Genomic DNA, 18,726 nt, shown 5'->3' with positions numbered 1-18,726 from the left:
CTTATAGCATGAGAAGGGACCTGTAGTTGCTTTTCCCCTAGAAAATCAAGTGGATCATGCCTCTAAACTTCTCTAGTATCGTGGGAGCCAGTCCTGCGTGGAGTTCAATTCGGGGCAGGGTTGGGGGGGGATGCTTTCAGGAAGTACTTAGTTTGAAGAGTGATTCTCAAGTTTTTGGTCTCAGAATCCTTCTACAATCTTAAAAAATATCGAGAGTCTCAAAGGGTTTGATGTCTGTGGGTTATATATATTATTCTTCACTGTATTAGAAGAAGTATTTAGAACATTTAATATATTTTAAAATAGCCATAATAAAGCCATAACCTAAATAGTTTACTTTTAATGAAAAATAACAATATGTTGCCAAACCAAAAAAAAAAAAAAATCAGTCAGAAGAGTAGCACTGTTTTAGCATTTTTGCAAATCTCTTCAATATCTGTTATAAGAGAAGACAAGTCAATTTTTAGTCTGCTTCTGACTTGTCTGTTGTAATATGTTTTGACTGAAATATAAGAAGAAAATTCACCTCATGCAGATGGTTGGAGATGGTAGGAGCATTTTGATAAGCTTTTGCACATCACTGCCTACTCTTCTTCCTTGATGCTGCTGCTGCTGCTGCTGCTGCGTCGCTTCAGTCGTGTCCGACTCTGTGCGACCCCATAGACAGCAGCCCACCAGGCTCCCCTGTCCCTGGGATTCTCCAGGCAAGAACACTGGAGTGTGTTGCCATTTCCTTCTCCAATGCATGAAAGTGAAAAGTGAAAGTGAAGTTGCTCAGCCGTGTCCGACTCTTAGCAACCCATGGACTGTAGTCCTCCAGGCTCCTCCGGCCATGACATTTTCCAGGCAAGAGTATTGGAGTAGGGTGCCATTGCCTTCTCCGTTCTTCCTTGATATTACACCAAAATTCGACAACTGGCAGTTTCATAAAGGCTAGTTGCAGTGTTGAATTTGAAGTCCTGTGAATGGACTTTTAATTCTCTGGCGCAATAAAATCCCTTGGTATGGGTTTGTTTTTCTATTCCCTCTGTGAACACTGCTTAACACTGAACCTGCCCCATCTACAGGCTTAATGCGAAATTTCCCAGCTGCAACTGTGCAGAAGACACGGCCCAGACACCCTGCTATTGTCCGGTCCACTGGGAAGGGAAGCCGAGCTCCTAGCTCACTCGGGTGCAGAGTGGATCTGAGCCATTAGATGGGCAGCTCCATGGACAGGATGCCTGAGAAAAGGGACAGTTTCTTGCTCAACTTCTGAAGAACATGTTTGAAAGTGTGATTTTATTAATTTGCTCACACATATTCATTGGGTCTCTACCATGTTCTTAGCACCCTGACTTATTCTAGAGAAGTTTAAGACCCCAGTCCTTGAATCCCACCCTGAATTTATTTAGTCAGAGTTTCTTTGCTGTCAGGGTTTCCATAGATTTTTTTTTTATTTAAAGAAAGCCAGAGAGCTGATTCATTACCATGAATATTTCACCTGAGCCTGCTTTCTATCAAATCATCTGTGTTTCCTAATCCACAAAAAGATGTGTGTTAATTCTTTTCTTTCTCAGAAAGTGTTTGTGAACTTTCAAGGGAAAAATAAAAAAGAACGAACATGGAAAAATGAAGAGCAATTTCAGGAATTTCCAGTGTAAATGAGGCTTTGAGTAGAGCCTATGATCAGTGTGCATAATTCATTAAAAACAAATCACTCTGCACAATTGGGTAAACCGACATCCGAAGACCGTTTCTGAGTGCCATGTGGCCACCATTTAGTCCACAGTTGTAGCTAATGAAGCTTGTCATATAAATTTGAGAGTAAACAGATTTGGACAAATGTTATTTGCTAGGAAAGCAACAGCTAGCACCCCTGCCTGAATCACACAGGCCCTGAAAATGTGGTTTGGAGAAAATTACCTTCCTAGAGGCACACGTGTGCATCTGCGTTGCGCATGCCCTTGTGTGCATCAAGTGGGATTATTCGCATTATTATAAAGCTATGGAGACAGAGACTATGTTTTAAATAACCAATCTCTTTCAATAGGGGATAAATGAAGAAGACAAGAGTAGTTGCGGAATTGAGCTTGTGCTGTAAGAAGAGATGTTAACATGGTGACCACTTCCCTATGCCTCATGTCTTAACACCTCCCCAGCAACCTTGAGAGATGCTACAGCCCCGGCAGAGTGAGGGGAAGGGATTTGCAGTTTATACACAATGCACCTATAAGTAGCCAGCTGAAGACTGAAGAAACTCAAGGTTTTGGGGTCCAAAGTATATGTTCTTCATCACTGCCCTTTATTCATAAATCTGGAAGGCTCTTTGGAAGAAAATGAAACTGAGAATGCATCTCCTATTTACCAATTTGAATGTAAGAGGCTAGTTGGGACCCACGTGTTCCAGATTACACGTGGACCATGCTCAGAGTTGCCACCAAATCTCGGGTCCTCCATTCCGTCTTTTGTAGACAGGCAAGGTATTTGACATTTCTTGCTGTTTCTGTTTCTGGTTTCATTTCACTTATAAATTATCCTAATAGGAGACAATCAATTTAAATTAAGAATTATAACTCAAAATATCCTGATGAACCTAGTTCTGGGTTGCTAATGGAGTTCTGAAGGAAGGAAAACCCCAATGTTTTATCGGCACAATGGTGCTTGTCTGTCGTTGGACGGAGTTCTGGAATGGTTTCACGACTGACGTGAAAATGTCCTTTAGTGCTGGACATTTAAAATATCTTATGGTGAGCTCTGCGGAAAGCAACAGCAACAATGGAGTTTCACCCTAAGAGCACGTTCCTCTGCCTGTAGGTTAATTCGAGAAGCAACCCTGAGCTAAATGTTTCTGGAGGCAAAGCAAAGGATCTGTGTCATGCGGTCACCAAGACAGCACTTGGAAAAGTGTTTCCAACTTGTTTTGCAACCTGGGATCCTGTTGTTCCTTTGTTGACTTAGCTGCTTTCACTAGATTTCAAAGTGGCCGTTTTTTTGGCAGCTCCTCTGGTTCTACTCAGTGTGGCAGCCAAGCTCAGATACGAAGGTGTCCCTTCCTCTGTAGGCACTGGTGTTACGCTGGGTTCGTGGAGAGACTCGTGGCTCGCAAGGGTGAGCCATGACAACTTGTCATTTTTCTCCCCGTGGTCTGGATTCCTGAGGAAAACTTTGACTTTTCTGATGCTTTCCCACCTTATTTACTTGGGGGAAAAGTACAGAACGCACGAGTATTCTGAATGCTTTCCAGAGGGATTACACTTGCTGGCGAGCGGCTCTCTCGCCTTTCTGCCACATGGAGCGCCATGCTGCCTCCCCGCCAAGGCCTTCTTGGGGGAAGTGAGGAAGGAAACTCAGAGACTACGTATGTTTCAACACAGCGAATTCGAGTCCAACGAGAGAAGAGCCAAGGACCTCCTGACCTGCCACGTTTGCCTCTTTATTTTTCTGAACCGTCTTGGAGTCTGCCTGGCGGAGTTGCTGTTCTCTGCTGCTTGTGGGCTGGTTGGCGTTGGCCCTGGTGAGGAAGAGAACAGAAAAATCCTCAGGGAAAGTACAGGATGTGACAGAAAACTGAGCTGGTGAATCAGGGGTGGGCTGGTCTCCATTGTGTCAAAAGTGCAAGAGCTCTAGAAGGTTGTGGGCAGGAAATGGCACTGCTGAGTCAGAGGAGAAGTCCTTGCCCCGTGAGTCAGGACCGAGACAGACACACCTTGGGGCACAGACGCGGAGGAAGCCCCAGAGAAGGCTGCAGCGGGGTTCGTGCAAAAGAGGAGGGCTTGTGAGTTTGTAGAGTATTGTTGAGTCCCAAACCTCAGTGACTTCTGGGGAAAAGGTATCTTGAGATATGGTCTGGAGCGGGTTCCTGAGAAGCAGGCCCTGGGGCAAGAGTGTGTGTGAAAAGAGTTGATTAGGGAAGTTCTCAGGAAAGACAGGTAAAGGAGGAGGGAGGAAGTGGGAGTGGGAAAGGAAGGAAGCCAGGCCGGGCTGAGCTTCGGGCAAGGCCTCACCCACCAGGGTCAGCTGCTGGGCAGGCAGCGCTGCTCACAGGCGGTCAGGAGGTCGGAGGGCACATGGGGGAGATGCTGGGACAGCTGGCACTGCATCAGAAGAGCCAACTGTGTGCTTCCCCATGCCAAGCTGAGTGACAACCACGTGGGAGTATTTACACCGTGGAGATTGGCAGATGCTACGGTTCAGGACATCCTTCGGTAACCATTTACCAGTCCTGAGGGACCTCTGACAATGTCTCGTACGGACACACCCTGAGGACGGGTCTGAGGGTCTCCTATGTGGCAGGTGCAATTCTAAGCATCTCTGTGCACACCAGCTCAGGCAGTCCTCACAAGAATCCCATGGAGAGAACAGTATGTGTAATATCATCCCTGTTTACGAAAGAGGAGACTGCAGGTGGTCTGTTAAGGACAAGTCAGCCTGCTCATGAGAGAGGAGCCGCAGCCAAAGCAGAGAAGCCTCAGAGTCCATGCTCCGCCACAGGCAACGTTCAACTATGCAAAAACACGCAGGCTTGCACTGCATGGAAAATACTTCCCTTGACGATGAGAAGGCATACATGTGGAGGTCACTGCAACATGATTTGCCATTGCAAAATATTGGAAATACCAACATGCCGACACCTAGGAGATTCGGTTGAATAAACTGGCCCGTCTACACAGTGGAGGCCGACACACTGGTAAAAAGAAGTGGGAAGGTCTGGCCGGGAGTGACGTGGGTGATATTCAGAGAGCGACGCTGAGGGAGGAAGCGAGTGAAAACCGGATGTACAGTGCGCCTTATTTTGCATATAATGTATATTTATTTCTTATGTGTCTCTCTTATATATATCAGGTATGTGTGAAACATTTTCCCTCTCAAAGACATGCAGGATGGACAGGCCAACAATTATCAAGGAAAGTGATTAACGATAGAGTGAGAACAGGTGAAGGGAGCGGAACTTCCAAGTTTGAAGAGTTTTGATTTTTCAGTTCAATTTAGTTCAGTCGCTCAGTCGTGTCCGACTCTTTGCGACCCCATGAATTGCAGCACTCCAGGCCTCCGTGTCCATCACCAACTCCCGGAGTTCACTCAGACTCACATCCTTCGAGTCAGTGATGCCATCCAGCCATCTCATCCTCTGTCGTCCCCTTCTCCTCCTGCCCCCAATCCCTCCCAGCCTCAGAGTCTTTCCCAATGAGTCAACTCTTTGCATGAGGTGGCCAAAGTACCGGAGTTTCAGCTTTAGCATCAGTCCTTCCAAAGAACACCCAGGACTGATCTCCTTTAGAATGGACTGGTTGGATCTCCTTGCAGTCCAAGGGACTCTCAAGAGTCTTCTCCAATACCACAGTTCAAAAGCATCAATTCTTCGGCGCTCAGCTTTCTTCACAGTCCAACTCTCACATCCATACACAACCACAGGAAAAACCATAGCCTTGACTAGACGAACCTTTGTTGGCAAAGTAATGTTTCTGCTTTTGAATATGCTGTCTAGGTTGGTTATAACTTTCCTTTCATGGAGTAAGCGTCTTAATTTCATGGCTTAAGTCACCATCTGCAGTGATTTTGGAGCCCCCCAAAATAAAGTCTGACACTGTTTCCCCATCTACTTCCCATGAAGTGATGGGACTGGATGCCATGATCTTCGTTTTCTGAATGTTGAGCTTTAAGCCAACTTTTTCCCTCTCTACTTTCACTTTCATCAAGAGGCTCTTTAGTTCCTCTTCACTTTCTGCCATAAGGGTGGTGTCATCTGCATCTCTGAGGTTATTGATATTTCTCCCGGCAATCTTGATTCCAGCTTGTGCTTCTTCCAGCCCAGCGTTTCTCATGATGTACTCTGCATACAATTTAACGCTAATATTTTCCCTATTTAAAAAGTCAAATCCGTGAGGATGGGGGAGATGAGGATGGGGAAGGCAGTGTACACGCTTGGTCGTGTGGGCCGCATGGCAGTGGCCGCTTTGGCACAAGAAAGTGAAAGTCGCTCAGTCATGTCCGACTCTTTGCGACCCCCATGGACCCATGGAATTTTCCAGGCCAGAATACTGAAGTGGGTAGCCTTTCCCTTCTCCAGGGGATCTTCCCAAGCCAGGGATCAAACCCAGGGTTCCCACATTGCATGAGGGATCATCACAACTCATGCATGTGTGGCTGGCATTGCTCTGAGGGAAGCCCCAGCACAGAGTTTCCAACATGGTCTCTGGTTGCTAAGGGTGTGTGGGTTGCTGCAGCAGAGGCCAGCGGTGTGCTCCTGGGGTGGCCACGTGCCTTGAAAGATGCCCAGCACTCAGACGTGAGGGTGCTTGGGAACAACGGGAAACCATCCGGGGCCTGGCAGCTTCACCACTCTCCCTGGGCTGCAGGAGATGGCTCCTTGGGGACCCCGGCAGCTATGTTCCTCAGCAAAAAGTCTGGTCATGGCCCCCAGAAGACAGGTCAGGAGGTCATGGTGATGGGCTCCCTGTAAAGACCCTGGAGCTCAGGTTTTGTTCAGTCCCGGGTGCGCGGTTTCCCTTTTCCCGCCAGATCCTCTCTCATGGGGCTGAAGGCTCTCCGGAGACGGGGCTGAGCGAGTCAAGAGATAAGAGAGCGTGAGCCTCCCTTCCCACTCTGAGCAGCCCGACCAGACTGTGGATTCCCTGAGAACGGCACTCTCTTGAGGTTTGTGCTAGTTCCTTTTCCCAGCTGGGCTGGGAATGCCATGAGACAGCTGCACTCGTGTGGCCCAAGGTGTCTGTGTCCGTCCTGATGGCCTCTGGAGAGCGTGTGAGTCCAAGGACCCAGGGAGGACATGTCAGGAACCTGCAGCTGCGTGAACTTAGAAGGGGCACGTTGCTGGGTGTTCTGGCTCATTCTCGAGACTCGTTCTGATTTCATGTCCCTGGTCACAGGGGATAAGAGTTACCTTCTCATCTGACGTAGAGGAAAGAGCATCGGTCAGAGCAGACTAGCCCTGTATACATGTCTAGGTTTCTTCTCTTCCAAGCTGTGTGAGCTTGGAGGGGTCCCTTTCCTTCTCTGAACCCCGGATGATACAACGGAAATACTACTATCCGCCTGCATCCAAGGTGAGACCAGGCTGTCTTCTGAGAGCCCACTTACCCCTCTGATAAACAGCAGCTCTGAGAAATGAACCCAGTCTTGTCCATTCAGAGCCATCAGCCTGTCCTCCCCTCCCAGAGGTCCAGGAGGTAAGGGGTTAAAGGTACAGGATCCACCTTATTTTGCCTTTTACTGAGCACAGGACTCAGTCTCTCCTCCCCTCAGTCCTTTCCATAAAACATGGGCTGTATCTCAAGGCCGGCTGATAAAAGACAAAATGTGCTGAAGTCTTGGAACGCTCGCTATTGTGGCCAAGGTGCCTCCAGACACACACACGTGTGTGTTGAGATCTTCCCTCCTTCAGCCCAAGCTCCAGGTCGGGCATGGTGTATCCAGGCACACACTCCACCACGCCCGCAGCAGACATCACCTGTCGATGGCCTCAGCCTTCTCCATGGCCTGGGTGGAGCCTCAGAAACCCCAGGCAGGCACAGCAAGTTGATGGCAGCTGACGCATGCACATCGCTGTTGCCCATTAGTGGAGGCACGCTGTAGGACGACCTGCCTTGCATGGAAACTGAGGCCTCCTCTGCAATCTGGAAAATACCCAGGTGCCTCCCCAAATGCGGGGCGCCTCTGTGCCATCCGGAAGGAATAGGGTCAGATGCGCTCCTGCTGTCTGGGGTCAGGGAGAGGCCCCTGCAGGGAAGGCAGGTGTGTCGGTGCACACAGGGACGAGAGGATTTAGGGAGGCAAGCCTGCTGTGTGTGTTGCACAGCCGGTTAGCGCAGGGGCCAGGTGCCTCCCCCATCCGCCCCAATGCCGGTCTCCTTACCCTGGGCAGCTGCGGCACTTCCCCTGGCTCTTACAGCTGTTTAGAGTCTGTAAACCCGCTAATCCCTGGCCATGTGTCATTCCCAGCCAGTTAATGGGCCTTGCTTCAGCTCACAGCGGAGAGGCCGGGCTCCCCTCTCTGCACACTTAGTGTCCAGATTTCTGATTTAGTGGGAGAAGCCCAGCACAGCCCCCTCGAGGTCTTCCTGGCCAGAGCCAAAGCAGAAGGCCCCCGAGGCAGTGAGCCTCAGAACGCGATTTCAGATGGGAGGAGAGGAAATCTCTCCAGCTTGTCTGGGGAAGATCTCAGAGAGGGTTCATCTCTGCTCTCCCGCTAGCTCCCGGGGCAGTGCTGACCGTCATCAGGTAAACCTGGAATCCCAAAGACAAGACACAGCCCAGAACAGGCACTCCAGCTGGCCAGAAGGTTGTTGTTTAGTCACTAAGTCATGTTCGACTCTTTGCGACCCCATGGACTGCAGCATGCCAGGCCTCCCTGTCCTTCATCATCTCCCAGAGTTTGCTCAAATTCATGTCCATTGAGTCAGTGATGCCATCCAACCATCTCATCCTCTGTCGTCCCCTTTTCTTCCTGCCCTCAATCTTTCCCAGCATCAGGGTCTTTTCCAATGAGTCGGCTCTTCGCATCAGGTGACCGAAGTATTAGAGCTTCAGTTTCAGCATTAGTCCTTCCAATGACTATTCAGGGTTCATTTCCTTTAGGATTGACTGGTTTGATCTCCTTTCAGTCCAAGGGACCCTGAAGAATCTTCTCTAGCTCCACAGTTCGAAAGCATCAATTACTTGGCATTCAGCCCTCTTTATGGTCCAACTCTCACATCCATACGTGACTACTGGAAAAACCACAGCTTTGACTAGACGGATCTTTGTTGGCCAGAAGTTGCTGATAGGAAAACACTTTGGGCCTCTTCAAGTTAAGCAAGTGGCTTATCTTTGGGTCTTCAACTCTGCAGAAAGTTCAGGATAGAAATGAGGTCCTTCCCAAAGAAAGTCTGGTTTATGTGACCACAGTGGACGCTGGGAACGTGAGCCGAGTGGCCATGTCTGTGCTTTGCTGGCGCTCACACAGGATCTCTGAACTGCCTTCCATGTAAGGGGGTGACTGGGATGAAGAGCTCCTGGGCCGGAATCCCAGCTGGGCCCATATCAGGACTTGAGCCACCTCTGTCACGCTCTGAGCCTCAGTTTCCCCATCTGGGAGGCAGACTCAGATCCCCAACGTCACTCAGTCATCCGAACCAGAATCTTCCAAAGGTGAGGGGTTCCATCAGAGGCATCGGACATGAGTGAGGACCCTCTCCCAGCAAACGAGGGCTGTTTGGGAATCGGCTCCTGGGATGCACTCCAAGAATGTCACCCCGGGTTCTGCACTCCCACCCCAGTCCTGGTCCTTTCGGACACCCACTCACAACTCTGAAGTTTGTTTCTGTGACAAACGGCGCAGAAAGGTGTGCCGGGGGGAGTTTGCTATAATTTCTGAAAACACAGGTGAGTCACCCTGGGGTAGAGACACATCCCACTTACTGTCCGCGTTGCAGACGTGATGCTGGGTGCTCCCTCTGGTGATGCTGAAGGGGAGACGCTGCTGTCAGAGGCATCTGTAGGGGGGTGTTTCCAGGACACCCCCGCCTTCGGCCCTGCCCTCCGCTCTCACCTGCGGGCCCGGGGCCCAGGAACTGCTGCTGAGCGGAACGGCTCGCAGACGGCTGTCTCCCTTCAGGCTCCTTCCTGACGTTTCTCCAATCGACATCTCTGAAGCCACCCGTCCTTTTCAGGAAAAAGAAAAAAACGCAGTAGTCTGACGTTCCAAGAAACCCCAGAATGAGGAATGCAGAAAATCAAACAGGCTGGTCCGCGTCCAGCGGCTCCTCCGGGGAGAGGAGTGATTTCGCACGCTAATGGCCCGGCCTCCGACGCTGACATTTTCTTACAATGTACTTAAGTCCGGTTTGTTTTGCTTTCTGTCTCCACAACAATTACCAAGATTTATTTTTTATTGCTTCGGTTCACTCTGCCAGGACCACACTTCCTTTTTCTCTTTAAAGGAACAGCCACACCGAGCCGAGGGGCCTAGGAAGTGAGCATTTTCAGTCGCAAAAATAAAAATAAACAAGGCTGCACGCCTCTCCTGGCGCGAGCGTCCGCCCCCCCGCGCCCGGTGTCAGAGGGGCTCTGGCTCTTCTCTGCTTGACACTTGGGCTCACCCCGATGCTAGGCCGAGCCCCCGCCAGCCGGCTTGTCACAGAGAGACCGTCCTCCCCAGGGACTCCTCAGAGGAACCCCGGGAGCTCGAAAGGCACTTGGTTCTCAAGAGTGGGTGCCTGGCTTTCTTGCAGGGCAACAGGGGTGAGGTTGGGGTGTGTCTTTCTCGGAGGTGAGGTGGTTTTCCAAGGTGACCTCTGTGAAAGTCCAGGGTTTCTTTGAGGGGCTTGTCTGTGTCTCTCCTGGGAGGCCCTTTGCTATGAAGGTGAGGGCCCTGGGGATTCCACATGGTGAAGGGAGGCCATCAGCAACAGGGCAGGTGGATGGGGTGACCAATGCCAGGACTGCGTCTAGGACCCAGGGGTGTGACCTGGGAAAGTCACCCTCTCTGAGCCCGTTTCATCACTGGAAGCAGCTCCTCCCTGGGTGACTGTGAGGGCCTGGAGACCAAAGATGGTAAGGGGCTTGCACAGCCTGGCAGAGGCTCCTAGGGGGGCTGGAAAACGGCCCCACCTTAAGATGGGAGAGGATACTGGATTATCCAGCTAGGTCCCAGGTAGCAACAGGAAGGGCCTTAGAAGAGGGAGGCAGGAGTCTGAGTCAGAGGAGGAGATGCGATGACGGAAAGGGAGACGGGAGGGGTGCGTGGCTCCGAGCCACGGGACGCAGGCGCTTCTAGGAGCTGGAAACAGCGAAGGAAGGACTCTCCCCTGGGGCCTCCAGAGGGGCCCAGCGGCCCTGAGACGCCTGGACTTGGGCCCGTGAGACCCACATCAGGCTTCCGACCTCCAGACTCTGGGAGAACCATGTGTGCTGTGTGAAGCCACCGAGTTTGTGGTCATTTGAAGCAGCAGCCCCAGAAGCAGACACAGTGCCGGACGCTGCAGTTACATTACTAGTGGGGGTGATGAGCCTCCTCCCTGGGCTGTGTCTCAGGTTCCACGTGGGCCTCCAGAGCCCAGAGGCTGCACCGTCCGTCTGTCCATCCATCCATCCAATCATTCCTGAGCCACCAGAACCTGCTAAGACTCTGCTGGGGCCATCAGCTCAGGCGTCCCTGCCCTTGCTCACTCCCCACCTAGGACCTGCTCCTAACCTGGAGCCAGAGTTATCCCTCAAATCCAGCTCGGGCCAACACCCCACCTAACCCCGTGAGCTGGTGTCCTCGTGCTTCCTCGGCCTTGTGGCACTCAGGAGCCCCCCACCCCCACCACACTACCCTCCCCCTGGCTCTGTCTCCTGTCCCAGGTCCAAGGTGCTGGGCACCACCCCTCGGTGCAGTGTCTTCCCCAGGGGGCCACCTACCCCACTGGCCCCCTTCTTTGGGTCTTCTTGGCGAGAGCCTCCCTGACCACCCTCTCCCCTCTCCTGCCCTACCTCCATCACCTTTCTCCCTCGTACATGGACGTTTCCTGTCTCCTCTGCAGGAAATAAACTCCCTCAAGGCAGAGGTTTCCACTGTCTTGTTCCCTGTCATGTCTACAGCGCCTGCACACAGCAGGGGCTCAATAAAAAGTTGTGGAATAAACGGGTGAATATCGGAGTCTTTAAAGCCATGGTCCCTGCAGCTCCACAGCTTCGTCTGGAGCCTCACAACCTCAGCTTCTCCTCGCACGGACCGCCAGAAACACAGCTCTCACACATGCCTCTGTGCTTTTGCACAGGTGAACCTTCTCTTTCCCTGGTGAGCTCCTGTTCTTCCTTCAAAACCCATCTCCTTTGCAGACGTTCCTCTAAATCTTCCATCCCAGGCTGTTTGTCTCTCACTCTTGTGTGTTTCTAAAGCACTCAGTGCCTCCTTTTATTGGAGAACTTGTCGTATTGTTTAGAGTTTTTTTTTTTAAACACACCTGTTTTCCTGATCAGACTGTTACGGTGACTCTTCCTTTTTCGTTTCCCACACTGTCTGGCAGACTCCCTGACAGCAGATGAGCAGAAACAGGGAGTGGATGAATGAATGGATGGACCAAGGAAAGGGTGGAAGGGGACAGGGACCTTGTCTCATTTGACTCTGGGTCTCAATCACCCAGCGCGATCTCTGAGCATACTAGGTGTTCAGGGAAATCTCTGGTCTATAAGGACAGGGATCTGTGTCTGGTCCTAGGGTAGCGTCTGGCTCGTAGCAGCTCAGTGATACTCGATGAGTGAACCAACACGGGGCCCTGCTTCCCTCAGCTTTCTCCCAAAGGCCACTGGTGGGCTCCAGAAAGGGAAGGGGCCTCTAGGTGCCCTGAGGTCTCCCCCTCCAGCCTCACACACGTGTCCATGTGAATCAGAACGTGTTTGACATAGAGAGAGCAGGACAGCTCTGTGTCCAAACCCCTCCATTTAACAAGGTATCAGTCCCATGGGATTAGAGCCCACCCTAAAGACTGTGTCAACTAATTACATCTGCAACAAGCTCATTTCCAAATACCGTCACCTCCAAGGCACTTACTTCACCATACAAATTTGGGGGAGACACAATTCAACCCATAACACCCTCCCTCACATGGACACCCCCCACCTCCCATCACTACCATCACTGATGACCCCTTCCTCTGAATTTCCTGAGCGAGTTTTACATTCCCCTTTGTCTACATTTGCCATGAATTTAAACGCCATGAAAACAGGGGAGTTCGTCTTGTTCGTGGACTGCCGCGTCCCAGCACCCCATAAACAGCACCCAGCACACAGCAGCGGCTCATACGTGTTTGCCAATTGAAGGAACAAGAGACGGGTCTCCAGCAGTCTCTGTTAGACTGTGCGCCCGCCCAGGGCAGGAACGCAGCGGCTTTATCAGGGCAAACACTCAGTGGATGCTTGGGAAATGGGATCACTTTTTGGGCCAGCAGCAAAATTTCCTGTGACTCAGTAAATCACTTTAACTAATGAAGGAATAACAATCCCAGAGGAACAGAAGTTTCAACTATGCAGATTATTTCTGAGTTTTTAAAAAGTGTCTCTTCAAAGAAATAAGTCCCCAGGGGCTGCTGGCTCTCCATAAAGCCTGACTTTCCACTCTCTTAAGTAGCTCATTTTGGCCCTGTGACAAGATCCAGTTGGTGGTTTTTAATAAATAATGTTTTTTTGTGTTACAAAAGTAAAATTGAGAAAATTTATAGAAGTAGCAGGAATTAGAAAAAAAATAATAATAACCCATCAGCCCTAGACAACCAGACTGTTAATATGTCATTGTATTTCTCTCTGGTCTCTTTTTATATGCCTATCTTTATGTGGTGATAAACACATTTCAGTGAAATTGGGTTGCTGTTTCAATTAAACAAAAATCCATCTTGAAGATATCCTCCAGTTTTCATACAATTTGAAAACCCCAGGGGCGCGGGTCTGAATGGGGCTGGAGGGAGGGGGCAGGAGGGACAGGGCGCAGCTGTCCTGCGCAAGGCTGTTCCCGGAATCCCAGGACGCGAATGCCCACGTGGCCCGCACTACTGGGGTGGGTGTGAGACAAGCACAAGCACAGCGCCATGAAAGCCCGTTTCCTGGCCCGGGCTCCCGGTTCATCTGCAACTTGCACTTTTCCAATTATAAGGCCCTTCTGGAGCATGGGTGGGAAAGCGAGGCCGCTTCCCACCGAGGGAGCGGCTCCAAGTCGGCTGGGATCCGGACAACGCCGATGGTATTTTGGAGGGGAAATGATACATCCCCACGGCCGAGAGCAACGGGGCCGACTCGGGCTTTGTGGTGGCCGCTGATGTCATTTCAGAGAAAGAGCTAAAAAGCTGTTTTGTTTTTCAGACTGTGTCTCTGAAATTGTCTTCTTTAAAAAAAAAAAAAATTCTGATTTTATCCCAATGTGGATGTTCCAAACCCCAAACCTCTAATCCAAGCCTGTTGAAGGCCCCTGCCCTGGGCTGGTGCTGGCGCCGCCGGGGGCATGCGGAGGTCGCCCGGTTCAGTCATTTGCTGCTGGCCCTGCTGGGGGGGCCTGGGAGTGGGTAGAGGGCAGGGAGGCCGTAGAGGGGGGCCAGTCAGGAGGCAGACATTGGGGGCATCTGTGCTCTGGCGAACCGCTGTGGGTATCCAAGATGCCAGTGAGCGCCTTCCAGAGTCCCATCTTCCGGGAGTGCGGGGGAGGCTCGCCCTTGGCTGACTCCCTGGGAACGTGGTCCGGGGCTGGTGCTCAAATCCAGGCAAACAGAGAGCAAGACAGGGAGGGCCCAGGGAAAGGCCCCGCCCGCCTGGCTGGGGGCCGGGAAGGGTGAGAGTGGGCCTCCTGTCCGTCTAGAGCCCCTCCTTGACCCGCTCTGGTCTGCCCCGTCTCCCACGCAGGAAAGGCCAGCACGGCCCCTTCTCACAGGCCCGGACCAGGACGTTGCTGTCTGGCGGGTGGAGTATGGTTGACCACTAACTGCTGGGTCAGAACTGTGCTGGGCTGCCCAGTACCAAGGCCACACTGTGTGGTCAAGGGCAGCGCCAAGGGCTGGCCTATGTGCCATCTGAGGCAGTCCTCATGGCAATGCTGTGGGTGATACAGATGGAGAGCCAGAGGCTCAGAGAGGCGTGGGCCACCCCGTCAGAAACGGCAGAGCCGAGACGCACACTGGGGCCGATGGTGTCTGTCTCCTGCACCACACTGCCCTGAGGTGAAGCATGCCATGGGGGCTGACGTGCCCCAATTCATGCCCACATCCTGTCTCTGGTACCAGTGGACGGGACCTTACTTGGAATACGGGTCTTTGCAGATGTAATCAGGGATCTTGAGATGGCAGGTGTCCTTATAAGAGACTGAAGGGGAGGTGACACGGGCCGTGGGAAGGCGGCCGTGCGGAGACGCGGACAGGGCTCTGGTTCTCCCAGGAAGAAGGCTCAGAGGCCGCCTCTCACTCTCTGGATGGAAAACCCTGAGGCCCTCAGAAACTCAGGGGCTCATGTCAGCTGTGACCTGTAAGCCACTGCGGATGCTAGCTGTGTGCCAAGCTGCCTCCAGCAGCAATAGAATAGCTCAGCGCCTGTTCCCTCACAGACCTTGGCCAGCAGCTCAGGCAGGGTCTCTCACACGGGTGCACGTGGACAGGGGCTGGCTGGGGGCTCCCACCTCCCAGTGCTCCTCCCCTTGCCCTGGCTGCCCCCGACCCTCTGCCATCTACAGGTTGGCCATGGGGTGACTAGACATCTGAGTGGCTTATGTGTCCATCAAAGATCCCTGGAGACAGACCAGGACAGACCAGCGGAGCCTGTCTGGCCAGAGTGGGGCGGGGGTGGTGGGTCACACAGAGCCACGTCTGTCACATGCTATTCAGGACGTGGCCCCCTCGACACAGACCATCGGGGAGGCCTGCAGGTTTCACATCCTCCCTGACCTGACCACCCTCCCGGCCCCTCTGGCTCTCCCACACAGAAACCTCTCCCCCCGGGGTCTCCCTCCCTCCGCTCGCTCTCCAGCCGTCCGGCCACAGGGCTCACATCCTGCCCTGAGGATGCCAGCGACGACATTCCCACCAGGGAGCGGGGCAGCTGGTTTGGCTTTGGAGGCCCTGGCTGCACAGTGGTCTGGCGCCCCCCACCCCTGCCCCTCAGTTCTCCTCGGCCACGTGAGCACAACTGCACCCCAGAGAAAGACCTGAGACGGTTTTCAGACACACACCGTAACCTGAGCTCTTCTTGGATGCAGCCACAGAGCTGTCAAGCTCCCAAAGCGAGGCTTTTATAGCTGAAGTGTATTTTGGGTGCTGGGAATGTAAACTCCAGTGCTTCACCAGGTGTGGCCATGGACGCTTCCCTAATGGGACAAACTGCACCGTCTGTGGACTTGTACCACAGGTTTATATTTGTAGCATTTATAACCAATAAACATTAGGTCCAACATCAACATAAGAAAAGGAAGACCATAAATCCTTCCTTTCCAGGAGTAAAGGGAACAGAGCCCCAGACCATAATGCTCGCTGTCATATTCTAACAGCAACCGCTCACGGACGCTTGCCTGGTACCAGTCTGTGCTGAGCTCTTTGCATTCATCGTCTCACTGGGCTCGTAAACAACCCTATTATTATTATTCCCATTTTAGAGAGAGGGAAACTGAGGCCTAGAGACGGTTAGTCACTTGTGGCCATGAGTTAGCAAAGGGCAGAGTCAGGGAATAAACACCCCCCGTCACTGAAGGGACACTGCATTCACATCCCTGTCATTCAGGCTGTGTGAGTGGCCAGAGTATTTCAAAATCCACACATGGGTTTTTACTGAAGTATCTGACTGGAGTGCTCCACCGCTGAACAAATTTTCCCGTGAAACTTGGAGGCACTGGGGCTGAGGGGGCTGAGAAAATAGGGAGCTGGTAGATGACTCAGCCCTGGAGCCCAGCCCCAGACCAGGAACAGGTGAGGTGCTGTCTGAGGGGCTACTGAGGCACAGGGAAAGCAGGAAAGGAAGGGCTCCTCTAGTGGGGGGAGATTCTAGACAGGGAATGACAGAGAAGACCAACGACCCCCAAAGCTGGTTCCTTGAGAAGATCAATAAAGATGATAAACAGCGGATAAACAGCAAGGTCCTACTGTAAAGCACAGGGATCTGTATTCAACATCCTGTGATAAGCCATAGTGGAAAACAATATGAAAAAGAATATATATATATATATAAAACAGAGTCACTTTGCTGTACAGCAGAAATGAACACAACATTGTAAATCAACCATGCTTGAATAAAAATTTAAAAAGTAGCGTTAAACTAAAAACACAGAACTCAAATACAAAAAAAAAAGATAAACGTCTGGATCAGGAAAAGGAGAAAGACGAGAATTACCAATATCAGAAATGAGAATGCTGACACCACTACAGATCTTACAGGCAACTTGGAAAAGTGGATAAGCTGCCTGAGAGACACAAACTCACCAAAGCTGATTCTGAAAGAAACAGACAATTAGATAGGCAAGGGTACTCTCTATTATCAATAATAAAATTATATTTGTAGTTAGAAACCTTCCACAAAGAATACTCTAGGCCCATATGGCTTCACTAGTGAATTCTTTTCAAACATTTAAGGAGAATAATTATTCCAATTTTACCCAAATTTTGTGACTTCCCTGGTGACTCAGATGGTAAAGAATTTGCCTGGAATGCAGGAGACCCAGGTTTGATCCCTGGGTCAGGAAGATCCCCTGGAGAAGGAAATGGCAACCCACTCCTGTATTCTTGTCTGGGAAATCCCATGGTCAGAGGAGCCTGGCGGGCTACAGTCCGTGGGGTCGCAAAGAGTTGGACACGACTGAGCAATTAACACTTTCACTTTTCTAAAACACTGAAAAGGACTCATTTAATGAATCAGCATTACCTTTATGCCAAATCCAGACAAATAAATTTTAAGAAAAGAGAACTACAGACCACCATTCCTGAGGAACACAGAAGCAAAAAAGCTAAGCAAAGTCTCTGGCATCAGATCTAATGATATATTGAAAGGAGAATGCATCATAGTCAATGTAATTTGTCACATGAACAAACTAAAAAAGAAAATCATATAATCATTTCAATAAAGGTAGGAAAAATGTTTGAGAAAATCTAATACCTATTTCTGATTTTAAAAAAAAAAAACTCAGAAAACAATGAATAGAGGGAAACTTCCTTCCCTTGAAAAATACAAATTGTCACCACCTCATCACGTATTTAGTTAACTCAAAATGGATCATAGATCTAAATATAAAACCAAAAACTATAAAAGGATCAAACATTTGTGACCACGTGTTAGGCAAAGATTTCTTAGGTTTGTCAGAATCTGTATCTTTTACATATGCATGATCTACACATCAACAGTTTGAAATTTTGAATTGCATCAAAATTCAAAACTTCTGCTTTCAAAAGACAGTTAAGAGAATTAAAAGACAAGCTTTATAATGAGAGAAAATATTTGAAAATCATATATCTGATAACTTTGACTCGGAATATACAAAGAACTCTCAACACTCATTCATAGGGACTTCACTGGTGATCCAGTGGTTAAGACTCCACACTCCCCACACAGGGGCCCACCTTCAGTCCCTGGGCAGGGAACTTAGACCCACGTGCCATGTCTAAGAGTTCCCGTACCTCAACTAAATATCCTGTACAAGGAAACGAAGATCCTGTGTGCTGCAGCTAAGACTTTATGCAGCCAAAAACCACAGAAACATAACAAAACACTCAATATAAGAAAATGAACAACCTGGAAGAAACAGGGGCAAAAGACTGGGACAGGAACGTCACCCAGGGAGATGCTGTGGGTGGCGAGCAGCTACAGGAGAAGATGTTTCACATCATCAGTCATTTGGGAAATGCACATACAAACCACAGTGCCAGCACACACCGAGGAGGGCAGTCAGAAACGAGAGATGAACCGCACCTGTGTGGGGGTCCTTCTCAGCCACTTGCTGTCAAAACCTGGTGAGCTATGAGCCTGCAGACGTGCCCTGAGCCGGCAGGCCTGGGCATTTCTCATGCTCACGTCAGCCTACACTCAGCCTCCAGCAAGCTGGCATTTAAGGAAAATGCTCCAGATTATGGCTCTAGCAGCTCCTGCTCCAAGGAAGTAGATCTTACTTGTGACCTTCCAATGGTTTGCCCTTAGATCCCAGTTCTCTGACCTGTCGAGGGAGAGTAATCAGTCTTCGGGTTGTTCAGCACTTTTCTTGTGGTAAGAATGAGTGTGATCCCAAGCTTTTTACATGTCAGAGCTGAACCTGAAAGT

At 50.6% G+C, this 18,726-nt stretch overlaps 1 long non-coding RNA gene across 1 annotated transcript in view; it reads right to left on the bottom strand.

Moving 5' to 3' along the window:
- Positions 1-534: 534 nt before the first annotated feature.
- LOC138991840 (uncharacterized) overlaps positions 535-18,726 on the bottom strand; it is a 287,475-nt gene continuing 269,283 nt past the window's right edge. Inside the window, exon 12 of the long non-coding RNA XR_011467732.1 lies at positions 535-3,493. This is a non-coding gene — a long non-coding RNA (uncharacterized lncRNA). The remainder of the gene's footprint in view (positions 3,494-18,726) is intronic.

This window comes from Bos mutus, chromosome 18 (assembly GCF_027580195.1).
Source record: "Bos mutus isolate GX-2022 chromosome 18, NWIPB_WYAK_1.1, whole genome shotgun sequence".
In the NCBI taxonomy this organism is placed as follows: Eukaryota; Metazoa; Chordata; class Mammalia; order Artiodactyla; family Bovidae; genus Bos; species Bos mutus.
This window is presented reverse-complemented; position numbering and strand designations above follow the sequence as displayed.